General features: G+C 38.5%; 1 long non-coding RNA gene across 2 annotated transcripts in view; it reads right to left on the bottom strand.

The window, feature by feature from the left end:
* The window catches only part of LOC115857605 (uncharacterized), a 231,854-nt gene that overhangs the window by 181,133 nt on the left and 27,720 nt on the right, over positions 1–23,001 (bottom strand). For both annotated transcript variants that reach the window (XR_009564887.1, XR_009564888.1), the window contains one exon: positions 3,971–4,114. This is a non-coding gene — a long non-coding RNA (uncharacterized lncRNA). The remainder of the gene's footprint in view (positions 1–3,970; positions 4,115–23,001) is intronic.

Raw genomic sequence — 23,001 nt, 5'->3', positions numbered from 1 at the left:
TTCTTAGTACAATTCTGCTTCTCTCTTACATGTCACTAAATTACTTGAGCCCTGTTTCCTCATTTGTAAAATAAGAAATGTACTTAGAGATCTCTACGTTTTCTTCTAATTCTATCGTTCTCTGACTGGAGCAGTTTATAATTCTGCTCAGTTGAGTGATCTTGTGTACCAACCGGACTTCAAAGGGGAAAGCTGAAGCCCCTCCTCGTATTCCAGATAGGACAGGTCTGCACGAGAACTAGAGCTTTACCAAAGTTGGAAGACTTGGGAGAGAAGTCAGGAAAGTTGCCACCAACTACCCCAGCCTGAAGTACTAATGTGGATGGTTTTCAAGAGATGAACCAAAAGCTGCTAACAATCTGGTGAGCCTCTGGGAAGCTCCTCACACAAACTCACCCAGTCTGCTCACAGTCAACAGGTGAGTCTCAAGAGTTCACTTTGGGGACTTCACTGGTGGCGCAGTGGTTAAGAATCTGCCTGTCAATGCAGGGGACAAGGGTTCGAGGCCTGGTCTGGGAAGATCCCACATGCCGCAGAGCAACTAAGCCCGTGTGCCACAACTACTGAGCCTGTGCTCTAGAGCCCGCGAGCCACAACTACTGAGCCCACGTGCCACAACTACTGAAGCTCATGCACCTAGAGCCTGTGCTCTGCAACAAGAGAAGCCACCTCAATGAGAAGCCCGCACACAGTATGCACGACCAACATGATAATTCTCAAGCTCATCTAGAAGCAGCTGGAACCTCTGTCTGCCTTCACATCTACCCTCAACTGCCTCTGGTACTTCTCCTTCTCTTCCACCTCAAACTCTCACTGAGGACCATGTAGTAAGGGGAATGCTGAGAAACGTATTTCATGCCTTTGAGAGTCTCTCAACTTCATCTGTAAAATACCTATTAAACAGATAGTTATTTAGTCTCTACTACAGTCATGGTACTAAGCTTGGTACTACTACAACAGGTACCAAGAAACATAACAGGAGTAACCACTGCCCTTAAGAAGCTTACAGCCAATTCGAAGAGAAGATACCTCCAGGAACCATAATTGGATGGATATTGAGCTAGACACTCAAGATATAGGGGGGCCCACATTCCTTTTAGTGCTATTCAAAAGCCATGCTTTTAAGATACTAAAAGTTACTTATAGAAAAAGGAATAACAGGTGAAAATCAGGATACACCCCCAGAGGTTACCTGCTGTGTATATCCCCTGCTTGAAGAAAGCTCAAAGGAAACTATGTGGAATCCCCAGGAGGGGGCCCATGAGACCTAAAAAAGGGGACTCCTCAGGCTGGGTTTTGGTGCCTGGCGCTTTGGAGACTGGTGCTTCTTTGTAATCCCTGTTTATTGTCCTTGCAACATTTTAAATGACGTAAAGTACATGAGATTTTTTTCCCCAAATCATCTTGTGATTTATTTCTCAAGAACTTAACAAGTAGTGCTTAGGATGCTCAGCAGATGCATGGCAGGGGTACCTGGAAAAGCATGACACCATGTGTTGTGGGCTACATTGTGTTCTTCCAAGATCTTTACATGGAACCCCTAACCCCCAAGAATGAGACTGCATTTGGAGACAAGACCTTTAATGGCGTAATTAGGTTAAAATGAGGTCATATGGATGGGACTTCTTCAACTTGACTGATGTCCTTATGAGAGAAAATGTGGACACACACAGAGGCACCACAGGTATATGCACACCGAGGAAAGACCATGTGAAAACACAGTGAGAAGGCAGCCATCTGCAAGCTGAGAAGAGAGGCCTCAGAAGAAAACCAAACCTGACAACACCTTGATCTTAGAGTTCTAGCCTACAGAACTGTGAGAAAATCCATTTCTGTTGTTTCAGCCCAGCCTATAGTATTTTGTTATGGCAGCCGCAGCAAACTAATACACTTATGGTAGCCACCACGGGCACTACCATGGGATTTGGAACAGCTGCTACGGACACGGGTCCTACAGCCTAAAAGAAGCCTCCTAACAAGTAGTTTTTGGCCAATGATCAGCATAAATTAATAAAATTCTCTATTAGTTTGAGGCGATGCATAGGTAAGTACAGAGAGGATATAAGCTTCATGAGGGCAAGCCCCTTACCTATATTACTGACTGCTGTATCCATAGTGTAAGCGTACATTCGATGAATTTTGAAAAATACATAATCTTATAAAACTATCACGTACGGATATAGAATGTTTTCACCACCTCAAAATGTTCCCTCATGCTCCTTCACAGTCAATCTCCTTCCCCAATCCCCTATGATGGAAATTACGCAGAATATAGTCTTTGGGTCTTGGTTTATTTTACTGAGCTTTGATATTCACCTGTTCCTTTTTACTTGTTAGGAAAGTCAGTCTCACACATGCAGTCTTTCAACCTCTGCTCGGTCACACAAAAATGGGCCTTAGGCCTGGAAAACTTCCTTACCAAGAGATAAGGCGCCCACACAGCCTGTGCCGGGCTGACTGCTTTCCCTGTCTCATGCTGAACGAGTGTTCCTTTGTTCTGCTTAAGCATGTATGTCAATGGCTCTCAAGCATGGCCCCAGGTTTCAGTATGTCAGACTCCACACAGGAGAGGTCAGTGTCCTGCTGCTGCAGTACAAGAGGGGTGCACACAGGCCAATTTCCCTGGTCAGCTGCCAGGGGCATCTGCTAGCCATTAGAGGTGGACACACACTGGAGCTGATCTTGCTGTCTCTTCTCTATGTGAGTGAAAGCACTGTTCCATCCAGTGTTTGACTGTGCTGTGTTTTCCCTGGCAACTCTGATACCAAGTTATCGTGGGGGAAAGTGTTTGGACTTCTATTCCTGGGAGCTGGCATTGTGATGATCTTTGCTGTCCTCCAAGTAGTTGCAGTCCTACCCTGGCAGTGATTACTGGTACATGGTGTCCTGCCCCACATTATTGTTGAGTAACATTCCGTTGGATGGATGTCATAATTTGCTTATCCATTCACCAACTGATGGACATTTGGAGTGTTTCTATGTATGGCCATTATAGATTATGTTCCTCTTAACATTTGGGTACAAATCATTGTGTGAATATGGGGGTTTTTTGGTTTGTTTTGTTTTTACTCTTGGATAAATATGTAGGAGTGGTACTGCCAGACAGGATGTTAAGTGGATGTTTAAATTTATAAGAAACTGCCAGAATGTTTTCTAGAATGGCTGCACCATTTTGCATTCCCACAGCAACGCATGAACGTTACAGTTGCTTCTCATCCTCACGAACTCTTGCTATTATAGACTTTTTAATTTTAGTCATTCCACTAAGTGGGCAGTGGCCCTTCACTGTATTTCCCTGATGACTAATGATGCTGAGCCTCTTCTCATGTGCGTATTTACCATTTGTATATGTTCCTTGATTAAACGTCTATTCATACCTTAGCCCATTTTTTTAAAAAACTGAGTTATCTTATTACTGGGTTGTAAAAGTTTTTTCTCTATTCTGGATACAATTTCTTTATCAGCTACCAGTTTCAAAAATATTTTCCCTCGGCCTGTGGATTATTTTTCCCTTTATTTGACAGTGTCTTTTCAAAACAAGTTTTGGTGACATCATCAAGATGGTGCTATCGATTGATCCTGACTTTAGTTCCTCCCACAAGAAGAACTAGCAATTATGCGTAGACAAAAACACCATTGTGAAAATCCCAGAACCCAGGGGTGGGGCTGAAGCACCCGCCTGGACCACAGAGACCAAGAAGGACAGCACTATAAAGGTGAGAAGAGAGGCTACACTCTGACCGCATCACTGCTCCTCAGGCTGGCACAGTGCCAAACTGAGAGGGCCCCCGTCAGCTTACTGTTTCTCCAGGGGAAAATGAGAGACCAAGTTAGACACCCAGCTCCCCCAGCACTGCAGGACACTTCCCAGGAGGGCCATTCGGGTCTCACCTCCCAGGAATTACTGGGGTAATCTGCAGGATTCAGCCGTGGGGATCAGATAAAGATGGGGAAGGAGGGCGGGACTTACATCAATCAGATCTTGGTGGACCACATTCCTGCTTGCAGTGGCACCAGAGTAGAAATCTCAGCCAGTGGCTCTGCCCATCTGCAGAGCCAACTTGGTGGCCCCGTCTGGTCAGGGAACTCATCCAACGTGCAAAGGGACTTCAATCTAAAATGGAATGGAGATATGAAATGGAGAATCTCACACATGCGCCCACAGGAAAATGAAACAAGAAATGAAACAGTGGTTTCCCCTAAATGCCTGACTAGAACTATCTAGAACTTATCTCCTAACCAATGAACATCCACCGAGAATCTCTCCCCATCATCACTCAAGCCAATGAATTTGCTGCTTGAACCCTAACTGGACTCCCCCGACTCTTTACACCCCTTCTGCATTAACACAGCCTGCCCCAAACCTTCAACAGACTCGCCTGTAGCTTGCTACAGTATGTTTCCCGAACTGCAATTCCTCTGCTATTCCCGAATAAATTCAATTTCTGGTAATATGAGCTTGCCTCAGCTTCCCTCTTTTTTTAGGTTAACAGGCAGTTCTACCTGATTTGGTGCCCAGTCAACAGACTGTACAAGGAGTGGAGCCCATTCTACTGTGTCGCAAGGGCAGGAAAGCAAATTTGCAGCCCTGCCCAACTGTTGAGCATAGGTTCCAGTCCCATCCATCCAGCAAGCATGGCCAAGAACACCGGCAACCACAGAGCCCATCCTACAGCCCCACTCTGGCAAAGAGCTAAGCCAGCAGCCCTTCCCAACAAGTATAGCCTCTGGTCTTCCATAACCAGGGAGCCTGAACAGTACCCTGAGCAGACTTAGAGCCCAGCCTACAGACCTGCCCAATCACGGACACCACCAGGAATCCGCTTGAATGCACAGCCTAGCCAGCAGGCCCAACTGACTCTACAGCCCAGCCAGGGGCACCCTCCACACACACACCTCAGAGCACCTCACCCACATAGAGACCCTGATAGCAAACCATGGGCTCTACCAGCTGACGTGTCCAGTACCGCAAACTGAGCTGACTGGTGAAGCTCTTTCCCTCTCAAAGTGAACCTGTAAAGTCTAGAAGAGGAAATGGTAACACGTAGATACCAACGCAAGGAATCCAGGATCATGAAGAATCAGGTAAACATGATAAAACCAAAGGAAACTAATAAAGTTCCAATAACTGAACCTAAAGAAATGGAGAGTATGAACTCACAAAGAATTCAGAATAATCCTCTTAACGGAAGTTTAGTGAAGTACAAGAATATATCCTAAAGGAAATTAGGAAAACAATGCACGAACAAAATGAGATGGCCCTTGAGGGCATTATGCTAAGTGAAACAAGTCAGACAAAGACAAATACTGTGTCTCACTTATATGTGCAATCTAAAAAGAAAACTGAAGTCATAGAAACAGAGAACAGATAGGACAGATTGGTGATTGCAGGGGCAGGGGGAGGGGCAGTGAAAAATCACAAATTTCCAGTTATAAGATCTATAAATTCTAAGGATGTAATGTACAGCATGGTGACTATAGTTAACAATGTTGTATTATATATGTGAAAGTTACTAAGAGAATAGATCTTTTCTCATCATAAGAAAAGAAATGTAACTATGTGAGGTGATGAATGTTAACTAAACATATTGTACTAATCATTCCATAATATATACATACATCAAATCATTATATTGTACACCTTAAACCTATACAATGTTATATGTCAATTATATCTCAATAAAATTGTGAAAAAAGATGAATAAGTTCTGGGAATGTAATGCACAGCATGGTAATTATAGTTAACAATACTGTAATGTATATCTAGAAGTTGCTAAATGAGTAGATATTTTTTGTTTTAAAATTTTTTCTTCTTTTTGCTTTTTATTAATGGAAGTATAGTTGATTTACAATATAGTGTTAGTTTCAGGTGTACAGCATAGTGATTCAGTACTTTTGCAGATTATATTCCATTATAGGTTTTTAAAGATAATGGGTATAATTCCCTTTGTTCTACAGTAAATCCTTGTTGCTTAAGAGTAGATCTTAAAAGTTCTCAACACACACACAGGATCATAACTATGTGAGGTGATAGATCTGTTAACTTTTACTGTAGTAACCATTCTGTAATATATACATACACCAAATTGCACACATTAAACTTATACAATGTTTTATGTCAATTATATCTCAATAAAGCTGGAAAAAATAAACTTTTTAAATGAAAAGCAATTTTTTCATTTTGATGAAGGCCATGTTATCTTTTTTTTTCTTTCATGGTTTGTGTTTTTTGTGCTCTGAGAAATCACTGTCTAGACAATGATCACAAATATTTTCTCCAATAGTTTCTTCTAAGCATTTTATAGTTCTAACTTTAATATTTATGTGTATCATCTACTCCAATGAATTTTTTTTTTTTTTTTTTGCGGTATGCGGGCCTCTCACTGTTGTGGCCTCTCCCGTTGCAGAGCACAGGCTCCGGACACGCAGGCTCAGTGGCCATGGCTCACGGGCCCAGGTGCTCCGCAGCATGTGGGATCTTCCCGGACCGGGGCACGAACCCCTGTCCCCTGCATCGGCAGGCAGACTCTCAACCACTGCGCCACCAGGAAAGTCCTGTAATTTTGATTTTTTAAACAATTATTTCCCTTTCTTTTAGAAATACATACTGAAAGTCTTACTGGTGAAATGCTATTATTACCAGGGAGTGTGAAGGAGTAGGCAGAAATATAGTAGCTGAAGCAGTGTTGACCACACTTGATGTTTTTTGGGGCTGAGTGATGGCTACATAAGAGTTTGTTGAACTAGCCTCTCACTTCTGCATGTTTGAAATTTTCTACAATAAAACTTTAAAAAAAAGTTTGCAACACGAGGAAACTAAGCTGGAGAAAGACAGTTGAGGATACTTATGTTTTTAGATTTATTCTTGGTTAAGTCACACTTCAATTGAGTTACCTGATTAGAAGGAAGAAAAAATAACATAAACACGCCAAACACATTATGATTGTGGTTGACAATCTTAAAATAAAATCCCAGATGTATTATTTACTGTAACTCTACACAATTACACTCTATGCCATTTGGTTAGAATGGGATTTGCACTTAAAGTTGTGAAGATCAAATAAAAATGAGCAAGATATCTGGCACATAAAAGTTAGTCTGATATCTTCAGTTTCATTACCTATCCCAATGCCTACCAAATACTGGGCATGTGCTTCACATTTTAAAATTAATTTGAATAGGATTTAATCTCATACTGCTCTGATGGCCTATATTAGAGGAGTCTAACGTAGAGCAAAATGGCATGCTCTTCAAGAATCAAAACTCTTAACTTGTTTTTGTAAGGTTTTGCCTTACAAAAATCCTGGCACACTGAGTACTTGCATTTGAGATCTCAACTGTACAGTTTAAGCAGCAGCATCAAATGAAAGTATTATAAAAAGAAAAATGACCCCTGCTTTCTTTCCATTCTGCAATAGCAGTTCTGTAAACTGAGAGAGGCAACAGTTCCAAGGATTAATTTGGTAATCAAAAGAAGTGTAATTTCCTTTTCTTATAAGGAAGTTCCAAGACACATGCATAGTTACCTATCAGGCTCTCTTACTCTTTTTAAGGTTTCTTATTTGTCTGACATAGCAGCAGGAGAAAGACACGAATTTTCGAATCTGGCAGACCTAGGTCAAATTCTGAGTTTCTCCCTTCCTGGTAATCTTTGAAAGTCAGTAAATCTCTTCTTTGCCAATTTCATCTGTCAACTAGGGTTTAAGAACAAATATTTACTGGTTGCCTACCACGTGCCAAGAAATCATGTAAGTGAACAAAAAAGAAATTCCCAGTCCATGTGCAGTTTACATTCTAGTAGTTAAATAACTTACCTAGTCATATACTTACTAATTGGCTGAACCATAATTCAAAGACAGTAGTCTCAGTGTAGAGTATATACTCCAAACCACTAAGTTATATCACCATTTTATTGTGAGATTAAATGACATAAGCTGTGACTAGATGGAAACTCAATCATAGCAACTAAAATTACTCATTTTCTTTTTTTCAATCACCCTTACTAAGATATAATTTACATACAACAAAATGCATTCACTTATTAATTTTTATGGCCTCAACGTTGTTCATAATATTACCTAGTTATTCCTTTAATGTTTACAGTATCTGGTAATTGGTAACTTGTGTCTTCTCTTTCCTGATGAGTCTAGTTAGATGTGTCAATTTTGCTATTTTTTTAAACTAGCTTTTGGTACCAGTGATTTTTTTCTATTGTTTTCCCATTTAATATTTTATTGTTTTCTATTTTTATCTTTATTGTTTCCATCCCTCTACTTACTTGGATTTAACATGTTCTTCCTTTTCTAACTTCTTAAATTGGAAGCCTAGATTATTGATTTAGACCTTGTTTTTTTTCAAACATAAGCAAGTATGTTTGAAATTTCCCTCTGAACACTACTATAGCTACATTTCACAAATTTCAATGTTATGTTCTCATTTTCATTCCATTCATGTTACATTCTCATTTCCCTTGTAATTTATTTTCTGAGGTTTTCTCTCTCTCTCTTTTCCATCATTCTTCTAGATTTACTGAGTATATTTTAGTTTTCCATCTTGTTTCCACTACTGGGTTATTGGCTATACATGTTTGTAGTTGTTTTAGTGGTCATGCTAGGGTTTATACATCTTTAATTTATCACAATCTTCCTTCAAATAATATTATACTGTTTTACTTATAAGAACTTTCAACAATATACTTCCATATCACCCTGCCATCCTTGTTTTTATATATTTTACTTTTACATATTTCATAAACATGACAATATATTTTTGTCTTAAAAAGTCATTTATCTTTTAAAAAGATTTCAATTAGAAAAAACAATTTTGATCTCTACCCTCTTATTTACTACTTCTGGTACCCTTCACTCCTTTTATCTACATACAAATTTTCATCTGTGACATTTTTCTTCAATGCTTTTTATATTTTATAGTGCAGGTCTGTGGTAACAAATTTTCTCAGCTTTAGTTTGTCTGGGGGAAAAAAAATGTTTTCCCCTATTTTGGAAGAATAGTTTCACTGGGTATAGAACTTAAGGTGGAATTTTTCTTTTAGCACTGTAGAGAAATCATTCCACTGTCTTCTACATTACTTGTGTGTGTGTGTGTGTGTGTGTATGTGTGTAAAAGACCAGTTTTTCTTATCTTTGTTCCCCTGTACAGAATATATCTCCTCACACACACACCCCAACTGCTCCTAAGAAATTTCTTTTAATAATTTAATTTTAGCAATTTGATTATGACGTGCCTCTATGTGGTTTTCTTTATGTCTAATCTGCTTGGGTTGAGGTTCCTTGAACTTCTTGGGACTGTTCAAATATGAACATTTTTCAGCTACTATTTCTTCAAGTATTTTCTTGCCCTCTATCCCTTTTTCTGGGACTCCAAATGAATTAATATTTTCCACAGGTTACTGAGGCTCTGTTGATTTTTTTCAGCCTTTTTTCTTTTTGACTTTCAGTTTGGGTAGACCCTATTCATATATCTTAAAGTTCACTAATTTTTTTTATTTTGCAGTATCTAATCTGCTATTAATCTCATCCAATAAGTATATTAAACATTGTATTATTCTGCTCCAAAAGCTCCATTTGGTTCTTTTTTGTAGTTGAATATTATTGTCATGGTTTCCATTATATCTTTAAGCATATTCATAATAGCTGTTTTAAGGTTCTTTACTGCTTTAGTATCTTTTATTGGATGTTGGCCATTGTTAATTTTACATTCTTGATTGCTAGATTTTGTTTCAGCTTTTAAATAGCATTGGACATTTTTCTGCCAGGTGTTTAATCTGCTTGCCAATAAGGTTTATCTTTTCAAAACTTCTTTTTCAGCTTTGTTATGAAAAGTCTAGAGTAGCCTTTACATTATGGCTAGTTTTGCCACACTTCTAATGTATGACCTTTCTGGAGTCTCTATGGAAATGTCATAGGTGTTAAATGAGCACCCTCTAATCGAGCGGTCAGAATTTTAACATCTCCCAGCCCTGTGTGAGCTATGGGAATTTTCAGCTAACAACTCCCCAACTATCTTTCCCCAGTCTCATTGGTTTCTACCCTATAAATTTCTGGATTTGTATTCAGCATCACACCCAAAGGACTCATAAGCAGATTTCTGGAGTTTTTTCTCTGCACAGCTCTCTCCTCTCCTGTACTGTGTCCTGCAAATTCCAGCTGCCTCATCTCTTCTCCACACTGTGATCTCTGTCTCCTGAAATCAGGAGAATCATCCTGGGATCCCCATCCCTGTTCCTCTGGCAGAAAACCAAAGTGATTTTAGGATTCACCTTATTTGTTTCCTTTCTCAGGGATCAGAGTTCAGGGATGCCTCTTATCCACTGTTTAAAAAATAAATGTTGTTCCATAAATTTTGTCCAGTTTTCTAGGTGCTTAAAGTTGGAGAGCTAGGCTGGTCCCAATTACTCCATCAAGTCCAGAAGTCAAAATCCATCTCATTTCCTTTTTATATTACAAAACATACAGTTTCCAGCCATCAACAGCCTCAAGAAAAACTTCTTAGGAAAGGTACATAAGAATTGTATCTCTAGCACATGAATATCAGGAACTGATGCTACAGAAACATGAGACAATTAATCTTTCAGAGAAAGTTCAGAAGAACAGCTATTTTGGAGTTCTTTGCTGCCAGCAGGGAATCATAAACAATTGATGTTTTTTTTTAAGCCTGTAACTATTTTTGGCTTAGGTCACTGAATCCATGCCTTTTTTTTTTGTCAGTATTTTTTCTCCAGTTAGTAGAGCAAGTATAGTCCACAGTTTGGCAGTTGGGATAAGCTACTGACAGGCCCTGTCATTTGGTTTGCAACTTTGGTGATGACACAGGGAAAAGTCCCTCATCTATGGTAAGCAGATGGGATACTCAAAGACAGAAAAACAGAGAAGACATAATGAACTGAAGATGAATTTATTCCCTCATTGTTTTTGTCTTAGTGAAGAAATGCCATGGGAGGTGTTGGCAGAAGTCTGACAAGAGCTGAGGATAATCATTTCCCTTCTCTTGGCATAGGGTAGAGCAATTAGCTGCTCTTGGAAAACGGGAGTAAAGTTTCAGGGAAAAGCAACAAAAATGATTAGGCAGTGGAAAAAAAAAAGAATCTGTGGGGAAAGGGCTTAAAACTGACATTGTTTATACCATGAAGAACACTAAGGTATCTTCACATATATTAGTTTCCATTTATGAAGCACATTAAAAACCCTTTCACAAAACACTGCCAGATTATCTGATTTTATCTTCATAATAACCTGTGAGCATAAGGTATTATTTCTATTTTATAGAGACATAGACTAAGAAGCAGAGTTTAAGGGATTTGACTCAAACCGCAGAGCCAGCTGATGGCAGAGACCAAAAAAACAAAAAACAAAAAACGAACCTGTTCCAATCCATTCAACAAGGGCATTTTGGCTATCATTCTTTATCTCCATAAAGGATGCCACCAAGGAAACTAGCTTTAATAAGTGAAATCAAAAGCACAGCAACATCAAAAGACTCCAGAAAGAGTTTCCTGGCATTTTCTGGACTTCTGGGTAAAGACAGAAATCTGAATACACATACCTATTTTCACTACCTATCAAAGATCCATTGAAATAGTAAAGGGATCTTTTTTTTTAAAGGCACAACCCACAAAAACATGGAAAACATGAGATGAAACAGAAACAAATTCCGAGAGAATATAAAACAGAAGGAAATAAATATATGACTTAGCAGACACAAGCAAACTGAATCCTTAGCTGGCAGCAATAAACCCTGGAAATTGGCAGTATCAGGTATCTTTGGAAATGTGGGTAAAGGGAGGACTTTTAAAAAGAAAATTATCTAAACATCTAGTAGATCTCACACCCCCAGTCTACTCTGAATAGCCCAGAAACCAGCAAAGCTCTGCAGCAGCAAAAGATTGGAGGTCTTTTCTTTAAAGAATGTAAGACAGAGGTACCTCCCTTCTGGACTGATGTCACTGAAAATAGCTCAAGGGTCAGCTACTAAAAATAGCTTACTAAAAATAGAGGACATGGCTACCCCACCGGGCTCACAGAATGCTGTCAGCCAGCTATCACCCGCCAGGAAGGAGACTTTAGATTCTTCTCTGCAGAATCTCACCAGCGCTAGAGGATGTAAACATGAGAGGTCCCCCATTCGAAAGGACTAGGTGGAGCAACCTGCAAGGGAGCTCTCAGTTGACAGTCTGCACTCATGTTTTCACATTCTTAGTGAAAATTAACCTTTTAGTTCCCTCTGAAAACTGAGCAGAAAACCACAGATCAGCACACATCTAGGGAAAACCTCCTCTAATATGTGTTTTTTCCAATGCCACTAAGCAATTGTCCAATTCTCAGTGGACACTGACTGGGTATCCTACAATTTAACTCAATTCTAGCACTATCTACCTGGAAAGCATCAGATCCCACCTGTTAAGGACTCAGCCCTTCCCTTTCAGACTCCAATCACAAGTCCCAGTTGTCACCTGTGCTTCTGACTAAATGGCTACAATCAGAGGTTCCCACAACCCACTCCTTGGGTTCAGTTATTTTGCTAAAGCCACCCACAGAACTCAGAGAAACATTTGCTTATGTGCACCTGCTTATTATAAAGGGTATTTTAAAGGATACAGATGAACAGGCAAATAAAGAGGTAGTACACAGGGTGAGGTCCAGAAGGTTCCCTAGAGCAGGAACTTCTGTCTCCATGGAACTGGGGTATACCACCCTCCTGGCTTGTGGATGCATTCACCAACCCAGAAACTCTCCAAATCTTTTTGTTCAAGAGTTTAAAGCTTAATATGCATTTCCCATGCCACCCACTTCCCCTTCCCAGAGGCTGGTGGATGGGGCTGTAAGTTCCAACCCTCTAGTCACTTGGTCTTTCTGGTGACCAGCCCCAACCTTAGGCTGACTAGGAGCACCACCCTAAGTCACCTCAGTAAAGCTCAGGTGTAGGGACTTCCCTGGGGGTCCAGTGGTTAAGACTCCAAGTTCCCAATGCATGAGGCCCGGGTTCAATCCCTGATCAGGGAACTAGATCCCGCATGCTGCAACTAAGAGCCCACAGGCCACAACTACAAGATCCTGCGTGCCACAACTAAGACCTGGCACAGCCAAATAAATAAATAAATTTATAAATATTAAAAAACTAATAAAGCTCAGGTGTACTCAAAAGGGGCCCCTTATGAATGACAAATGATACTCCTATCACTCAGGAAATTCCAAGGTTTAAGGAGCTCTCTGCCAGAAACCAGAGGAAAAGACCAAATGTATTTCTTATTATAACATACTTATAAACTAAAAGATGCAGGTGGAGGGAAGAACTGAGAAAGGAAAAAATGACAGAGAGACACTATGTAGAGAGAAGAATCAGCCCACACCTCACCCAAAAAAAAGCAAAACAAAAACTATCAGGCAATTTCCAAATTCAGATCACTGGAGACAAAGAGACCATCCCTCAAGCAACAAGAAAGGAAAAATGGGATTCAAAGTGGCTTAATCTCAGTACTGCAAGCTAGATAACAATGGTGAAATCCTTTTAAAATTCTGAAGGAAAATTATTATCAAACTAGAATTCATTACCAAGCCAGACTACCATTTTTTTATTAGTTATCTATTTTATACATGTTAATGTATACATGTCAATCCCAATCTCCCAATTCATCACACCACTAACCGCCCCCCCACCACTTGCCCCACTTGTTGTCCATACATTTGTTCCCTACATCTGTGCCTCTACTTCTGCCCTGCAAACTGGTTCATCTGTACCATTTTTCTAGATTCCACATGTATGGGTTAATGTACGATATTTGTTTTTCTCTTTCTTACTTCACTCTGTCTCTAGGTCCATCCACGTCTCTACAAATGACCCAATTTTGTTCCTCTTTATGGCTGAGTAATATTCCATTGTATACAGGTACCATACCTTCTTTATCCATTCATCTGTCTATGGGCATTTAGGTTGCTTCCATGATCTGGCTATTGTAAATAGTGCTGCAATGAACACTGGGATGCATGTGTCTCTTTGAATTATAGTTTTCTCTGGGTATATGCCCAGTAGTGGGATTGCTGGGTCATATGCTAATTCTATTTCTAGTTTTTTAAGGAACCTCCATACTGTTCTCCATAGAGACTGTATCAATTTACATTCCCACCAGCAGTGCAAGAGGGTTCCCTTTTCTCCACACCCTCTCCAGCATCTGTTGTTTGTAGATCTTCTGATGATGGCCATTCTAATTGGTGTGAGGTGATACCTCATTGTAGTTCTGATTTGCATTTCTCCAACAACGAGTGAAGTTAAACAGCCTTCCATGTGCCCCTCAGCCATTTCTATGTCTCCTTTGGAGAAATGTCCACTCAGGTCTCCCGCCCATTTTTTGATTGGGCTGTCTGCCTTCTCAATATTGAGCTGCACAAGCTGTTTATATATTTTGGAGATTAATCCTTCGTCCGTTAATTCATTTGCAAATATTTTCTACCATTCTCAGGGTTGTCTTTTCGTCTTGTTTATAGTTTCCTTTGCTGTGAAAAAGCTTTTAAGTTTCATTAGGTCCCATTTGTTTATTTTGGGTTTTATTTCCATTACTCCAGGAGATGGGTCAAAAAAGATCTTGCTGTGATTTATGTCAGAGTGTTCTTCCTATGTTTTCCTCTGAGAGTTCCACAGTGTCTGGTCTTACATTTAGGTCTTTAATCCATCCTGAGCCTACTTTTGTGTATGGTGCTAGGGAGTGTTCCAATCTCATTCCCTTACATGTAGCTGTCCAGCTTTCCCAGCACCATTTATTGAAGAGACTGTCTTTTCTCCACTGTATATCCTTGCCTCCTTTGTCATAGATTAGTTGACCATAGGTGCATGGGTTTATCTCTGGGCTCTCCATCCTGTTCCACTGATCTATAATTCTATTTTTGTGCCAGTACCATATTGTCTTGACCACTGCAGCCCTGAAGTATAGTCTGAAGTCAGGGAGTCTGATTCCTCCAGCTCCATTTTTTTCCCTCAAGTTTGCTTTGGCTGTTCAGGGTCTTTTTTGTCTCCATACACATTTCAAGATTTTTTGGTCTAGTTCTGTAAAAAATGCCGTTGGTAATTTGATAGGGATTATATTGAATCTGTAGATTGCTTTGGGTAGAATAGTCATTTTCACAATATTGATTCTTCCAATGCAAGAACACGGTTTATCTCTCCATCTGTTTGTGTCACCTTTGATTTCTTTCATCAGTGTCTTACAGTTTTCTGAGTACAGGTTTTTACCACCTTAGGTATGTTTATTCCTAGGTATTTTATTCTTTTTGTTGCAATGGTAAATGAGATTATTTCCTCAATTTCTTTTTCTGATATTTCATTGTTAGTGTATAGGAATGCAAGAAATTTCTGTGCATTAATTTTGTATTCTGCAACTTTACCAAATACATTGGTTAGCTCTAGTAGTTCTCTGGTGGCATCTTTAGGATTCTCTATGTAAAATATCATGTCATCTGCAAACAGTGAGTTTTACTTCTTCTTTTCCAATTTGTATTCCTTTTGTTTCTTTTTCTTCTCTGATTGCTGTGGCTAGGACTTCCAAAACTATGTTGAATAATAGTGGCGAGAGTGGACATCCTTGTCTTGTTCCTGATCTTAGAGGAAATGCTTTCAGTTTTTCACCATTGAGAATGATGTTTGCTGTGGGTTTATCATATATGGGCTTTATTATGTTGAGGTAGTTTCCCTCTATGCTCACTTTCTGGAGAGTTTTTATCATAAATTGGTGTTGAATTTTGTCAAAAGCTTTTTCTGCATCTATTGAGATGATTATATGTTTTTTATTCTTCAATTTGTTAATATGGTGTATCACATTGATTGATTTGCGTATATTGAAGAATCTTTACATCCCTGGGATAAATCCCACTTGATCATGGTGTATGATCCTTTTAATGTGTTGTTGGATTCTGTTTGCTAGTATTTTGTTGAGGATTTTTGCATCTATATTCATTAGTGATATTGGTCTGTAATTTTCTTTTTTTGGAGTATCTTTGTCAGGTTTTGGTATCAGGGTGATGGTGGCCTCGTAGAATGAGTTTGGGAGTGTTGCTTCCTCTGCAATTTTTTGGAAGAGTTTGAGAAAGATGGGTGTTAGCTCTTCTCTAAATGTTTGATAGAATTCACCTGTGAAGCCATCTGGTCCTGGACTTTTGTTTCTTGGGAGATTTTTAATCAGAGTTTCAATTTCAATGCTTGTGATTGGTCTGTTCATATTTTCTATTTCTTCCTGGTTCAGTCTTGGAAGGTTATACCTTTCTAAGAATTTGTCCATTTCTTCCAGGTTGTCCATTTTATTGGCATAGAGTTGCTTATAGTAGTCTCTTAGGATGCTTTGTTTTTCTGTGGTGTCTGTTGTAACTTCTCCTTTTTCATTTCTAATTTTATTGATTTGAGTTCTCTCCCCCTTTTTCTTGATGAATCTGGCTAAAGGTTTATCAATTTTGTTTATCTTCTCAAAGAACAAGCTTTTAGTTTTATTGATCTTTCCTATTGTTTTCTTTAGTTCTATTTCATTTATTTTTGCTCTGATCTTTATGATTTCTTTCCTTCTACTAACTCTGGGTTTTGTTTGTTCTTCTTTCTCTGCTTCCTTTAGGTGTAAGATTAGATTGTTTATTTGAGGTTTTTCTTGTTTCTTGAAGTAGGATTGTATTGCTATAAACTTCCCTCTTAGAACTGCTTTTGCTTCATCCCATAGGTTTTGGATCATCATGTTTTCATTGTCATTTTTCTCTAGGTATTTTTTGATTTCCTCTCTGATTTCTTCAGTGAACTCTTGGTTATTTAGTAATGTATGGTTTAGCCTCCATGTGTTTGTGTTTTTATCCCTGTAATTGATTTCTAATCTCATAGCATTGTGGTCAGAAAAGATGCTTGACATGATTTCAATTTTCTTAAATTTACTGAGGCTTGATTTGTGACCCAAGATGTGATCTATCCTGGAGAATGTTCCATGTGCACTTGAGAAGAAAGTGTAATCTGCTGTTTTTGGATGGAATGTCCTATAAATATCAATTATATCTATCTGGTCTTTTGTGTCATTTAAAGCTTGTGTTTCCTTATTAATTTTCTGTCTGGATGATCTGTCCATTGGTGTAAGTGAGGTGTTAAAGTCCCCCACTATTATTATGTTACTGTCAATTTCCTCTTTTATAGCTGTTAGCATTTGCCTTATGTATTGAGGTGCTCGTATGTTGGGTGCATATATATTTATAGTTGTTACATCTTCTTCTTGGATTGATCCCTAGATCATTATGTAGTGTCCTTCCTTGTCTCTTGTAACATTCTTTATTTTAAAGTCTATTTTATTTGATATGAGAATTGGTACTCCAGCTTTCTTTTGATTTCCACTTGCATGGAATATCTTTTTCTATCTCCTCACTTTCAGTCTGTGTGTGTCCCTAGGTCTGTAGTGGGTCTCTTGTAGACAGCATATATATGGGTCTTGTTTTTGTATCCATTCAGCAAGACTGTGTCTCTTGGTTGAAGCTTTTAGTCCACTCATATTTAAGGTAATTATCGATATGTGTGTTCCTATTTCCATTTTCTTAATTGTTATGGGTTTGTTTTTATAGGTCCTTTTCTTCTCTTGTGTTTCCCACTTAGAGAAGCTCCTTTAGCATTTGTTGCAGAGCTGGTTTGGTGGTGCTGAATTCTCTTAGCTTTTGCTTGTCTGTAAAGCTTTTGATTTCTCCATCAAATCTGAATGAGATCCTTGCCAGGTAAAGTAATCTTGGTTGTAGGTTCTTCCCTTCATCACTTTAAATATATTGTGCCACTCCCTTATGGCTTGTAGAGTTTCTGCTGAAAAACCAGCTGTTAACCTTATGGGAGTTCCCTTAGTTATTTCTCATTTTTCCCTTGTTGCTTTTAATAATTTTTCTTTGTCTTTAATATTTGTCAATTTGATTACTACATGTCTTGGCATGTTTCTTCCTGGTTTATCCTGTCTGGGATTCTCTGCACTTCCTGGACTTGGGTGGTTATTTCCTTTCCCATGTTAGGGAAGTTTTTGATTATAATCTCTTCAAATATTTTCTCGAGTCCTTTCTCTCTCTCTTCTCCTTGTGGGATCCCTATAATGTGAATGTTGGTACGTTTAATGTTGTCCCAGAGGTCTCTTAGGCTGTCTTCATTTCTTTTCATTCTTCTTTCTTTATTATGTTCCACGACAGTGAATCCCACCATTCTGTCTTCCAGGTCACTTATCCGTTCTTCTGCCTCAGTTATTCTGCTATTGATTCCTTCTAATGTATTTTTCATTTCAGTTATTGTATTGTTCATCTCTGTTTGTTCTTTAATTCTTCTAGGTGTTTGTTCTTTAATTCTTCTGGGTCTTGGTTAAACATTTCTTGCACCTTCTCGATCTTTGTCTCCATTCTTTTTCCAAGGTCCTGGATCATCTTCATTATCATTATTCTGAATTCTTTTTCTGGAAGGTTGCCTATCTCCACTTCATTTAGGTTTTTTTCTGGGGTTTTATCTTGTTCCTTCATCTGCTACATAGTCCTCTGCCTTTTCATTTTGTCTGTCTTTCTCTGAATGACGTTTTTGTTATACAGGCTGTAGGACTGTAGTTCTTGCTTCTGCTGTCTGCCCTCTGGTGGACCCAAACTACCATTTATAAATGAAGGAAAAAATAAATATATTTTCAAACATGAAAAATTTCCAAAAAATTATCTTCTATGAGAATTAAAAGGAAAGACAAGAAAAATCAGAAACAAGTTATACAACTCAAAGACGAGGTAAAGAGCATCTCAGGATGATCATGAAAATAGGCCCCGGGTGATCAAAGGTACACCAGGCAGAGAAGAAATCAACAGATAGGTACAGATAAGAACAGTACAGGAGAGACTTCTGGAAGACAAAATAGAAACCTGAATGTGAATGAATACATTCAAGGGCATTCTAGATAGTTGCCAAAGAGTCAGAGGTTGGATTAATAACAGGCAAGTTGAAAATTAAGCAAATAAACAAAAGATGAAAATATTAAAATCATGTAGTAAAGGAAAAGTAATCATATTTTTATGCATGGCTCAGCTGTGATTAGGGAATATTATCTTAATTTAGGAATAGTGAATATATTAAATGAAAATTTGATCATCACTGTATTGAGGAAGTACAGGAGATAAAGTTGCATGTGTATAGTGAGGCAGAGAGAGGAAAGAATTATAACCTAATCTTTCATAGACAGAAACCAATAGCTTGGAAAAGTGAAAACATATCAATGAAATTATATAATTTAGAGACACTCACAGGCCCTGGAGTAAATAGTAGGTTGTGTGTCTCCAGCTTTGCTGGGAAACATGGATCCTACCCACTCCACATGACGTCAAAAAGGCAACACAGCACAGTTGTTGAAAAGCATTTGAGAGGTGAGCAAACCTGGATTCTAGTCTTGGCTCCACCATCTATTAGCTGTGATACTACGGACAAGTTCCTTAACCACTTCAAGGTGCAGTTTCCTCATTTATGACATGGAAATAATGATAATAATAGTATCTAAAACATTACTAGACACTTGGTTGGCACTCAAAATGTATTTGTTGAATGAATGCTAATAAAGAGATAATATATGTAATATTTTAGCCTGATATATAATAAACTCTCAGTAAAAATTAGTTTTGTGTTTAGAGTTAGTTTGTTTATTAGCATGTTCTAAATCTAAGCCCTCTCCCTTCTCATCAAGTTAATGGGGGTGAATTGGTTATTACACTGACTTTATTCTTAGCAACTCTAGAGGCATGTTTAACTCCTCTCTTTCTTGGCCAGTCTCTCACAACAATTACTCTATTCTATTAACTCTACTTTTATACTATCTCCCACAATATCACCTTCCTCTTCTGACTCCCCTTATTTTCTCTTGTTTATCTTCAGCAAGTTTCCTAAATGGTTTCACTGCCTCAAATCTCTTAGTCTTCAACTATATCTTCCACCCTGCTGCTAGAGATCCCTTTCTAAAACATAAATCCAATCATGTAACTTCCACGCTCAGACTTTCTAGAGCTCCTCATCACTTGTAGATGAAAGCCAAGCTCACTAAGAGCTTGCCCACTAAGCCACTAAACAATCTCATCCAAATTCACCCAAATTTTGTCTCCTGAGAGTCTCTAACCCTCCTCTGCCCAACCAGCTTTCTTCCCCTGTATTGCCCAAGCATATGCTATTCCACAGTCCCTACATATGCTATGCTCTTTCTCACATCTGAGGCTTTGCACACACTGTTCTACTTGGAAAGCTTTCCTTTCTTCCCCTTTCCACTCAGTAAACATGCTATAAATTAATTGCTTGTTGGTCTCCCCAACTATACTATAGGTTCCTTAAAGTTTGCAGTCTTACTTGCAGGTAGCCTGCCCAGCACCTCACATAAGGCCAGGCCCATATTAGGTGCTAAATAATTGCTTGTTGACTAAAGGAAAGACATAGCCCTATATGAACAGTCACCCTCACTTTGGGGCTTTTGCCTACCAATAATTAAGGGAAGTTGATTATTCAACGTTACAAAAATCATATTCCTTTTCCAAACAAAGGAATCAGATTTCCAGTTTCCCTTATTTACTGTCCAATACTCAAGGTGTTAAGTATAGAGAAATCTAATTTACTCACTGCTCTGTAAATGAAGAAGAGCTTCCACTGTACCTTAATTCTATCTCCTCTAAAAACAAAGTCAGCTGGTACAAACATGCCTATTTTAAAAAGCATAAAACTTGCATTTTAGGAGAGTATTTACTATCTTTTGTTTATTGGTTCTATTCCCACCCACCTCACTCCCTGGGAAGCCCAGGTTAACAACTAGTGTGTTTGCATTTCTCTATATCTCTAAATATTGAGATATGTAGGTACATACACATATGGCACACCTATATGCTGATGCAACAGTCCTCTTTACATGCTTTTCTACATCTCGCTTTTCTCACTCAGTGGAATCTGTGGAAAGTCCCCTAAGTATAATATTAATTCATGTTGCATTGGCTACATAATTATCTATTGTCAACTCAGATTTTTATGAAAGCTTTATCACCCTCTCATTTAAGCTATCTTCTTGGCCTGGTCAGTTCAGACTGCTATAACAGAATACCATAGACTAGGTGGTTTATAAACAACAGAAATTTATTTCTCATGGTTCTGGAGGCTAGCAGGTCTAATATCAAGGTGCCAGCAGTTTTGGAGTCTGGTGAGAGCCTGCTTCCTATTTCATAGACAACAGTCTTTTTGCTTTGACCTCACATGGTGGAAGGTATGGGGGAAGTGGCTCTCTGGGACCTCTTTTATAAGACCACTAATCCATTCATGAGGGCTCTACCTTCTTGACCTAATCACCTCCCAAAGGTCCCACTTCCAAATACCATCACGCTGGGGACTAGGTTTCAACTTATGAATTGGGTAGGGAAGAGGGGAGGGGCACAAACATTCAGTCTATAGCATGGCCAGTGAGAAGGAAGCGTGGAGAAACTTCCTTACCAATGAAATGAAATGAAATCTATAATTCAAAATGGCTGGCAATTTCAGATTTCTGTCAGAATCGAGAAAATGTAAACAAACAAAATCATTGCTGAATATAATCAACTATGAAACTTAGGTCAATGATTTAAATACGTATGTTGCTAGACACATTTTTAAACAGTCTTAGGAATTTGCATTTGATTCATTTATATTCACTACAACAAAAACAGTACTGCAATTTATAAGGTACCTCCAGGCATTTCATTTGTTAGACTGATCTACAGTAAACTGGCTTATTCCAGCATAATAAAGAATAGTCTTTGCTATATGCCACTAAAATAAATTAATCAAGGAATTTAAAATTGAGTTTTCACACCACAATCTTATTTTGTTTTCCCACATTTCTAAAGTAATAGCATCTATCATCATTGAAAACCAATATGATTTGTGCTTTGCAGAAACTAACAACAAATTAAAAACCAAACTTTTACATTAGTAGCAACAGAAACCACCAACAGTTTGAGAAATTAGTATGATTTTTCCTTCACTATTACTATAGCACATGAAATCTGGGAGTAAATGGAGCCTAGTACCATCCTGTGATTTGTTTAAAGGCTGTAACACTTCAGGACAATGCAAATGCCTTCTCACATTAAAAAGACATTAAATCCCTCAGCAATTTAGTAGAAAAGGCATATAACAGCTCTTAAATTTTAAAATACAATTCTGTGAAAAATTATCCTGGGGTTGCAGGAGACCCTGAGGCTACTGTAATGTACCTCTTCATGTGTTCTGTAAGTGATGGTAGCCTTCCTCAGGCTCTCCAGGGTTGAGAAAGGCAGCAGTCCTGTTGTTCAAAATATTTAAAGCGAGTGATTAATCATGAGCTGTGTCATAGGCATACGAAGCGATGAAGATGGAAAAACTGAAGAAAAACGAGTAGCTTTGTGGAGGAAGTGTAACCAACCCTTGATTAATTCTGCTAATGGAAAAGAGTGTTGTGGATAACACAAACATAATTAAGTGCCAAATGAAAACCAGCCTGAGTATGTCCCAAAAATATAAATTGAAATTTTAAGATATGAAACACATTTTCCTCCCATGGAACTGTTATCCATGGGGGTGGGTCTATAATTTAACCAAATACTATCCTCAAAAGAATAATGCTTTGCAGTGTTAAAGAAGTTAGAGTAACAACATTTGACAAAGGGAAATACAGTCCGGATACGTTCTTTCTAGAATAAGCATACTTTTCTATGTACTTACCCCCTTCCCCATGCCTATCCCCTAGCCTTTAACATAGAGAGGCTAAAAAACACAAAGATGAAAACTTAATTGTTGGAAATTTTAAAAAATCTGCTAGGTTTTACCATAGTCACTGAGAACAGATACTCTGATAAAACAGATTAAAATAATCCTGATTTACTAAAGCTTTTATAGGTATACAAACTGGTCTGCTCCCCCAGATACACTCACCAAGACAGGGAGAACAGCCCTCTATTCATCAGTCATTTCTATCCCTTGCAGCATGGATGTTCATTCAAGCTT

Source organism: Globicephala melas, chromosome 8 (genome assembly GCF_963455315.2).
Source record: "Globicephala melas chromosome 8, mGloMel1.2, whole genome shotgun sequence".
Taxonomy (NCBI): domain Eukaryota; kingdom Metazoa; phylum Chordata; class Mammalia; order Artiodactyla; family Delphinidae; genus Globicephala; species Globicephala melas.
Note: the sequence above shows the minus strand (reverse complement) of the source record. Positions and strands in the feature narration are given on the sequence as shown.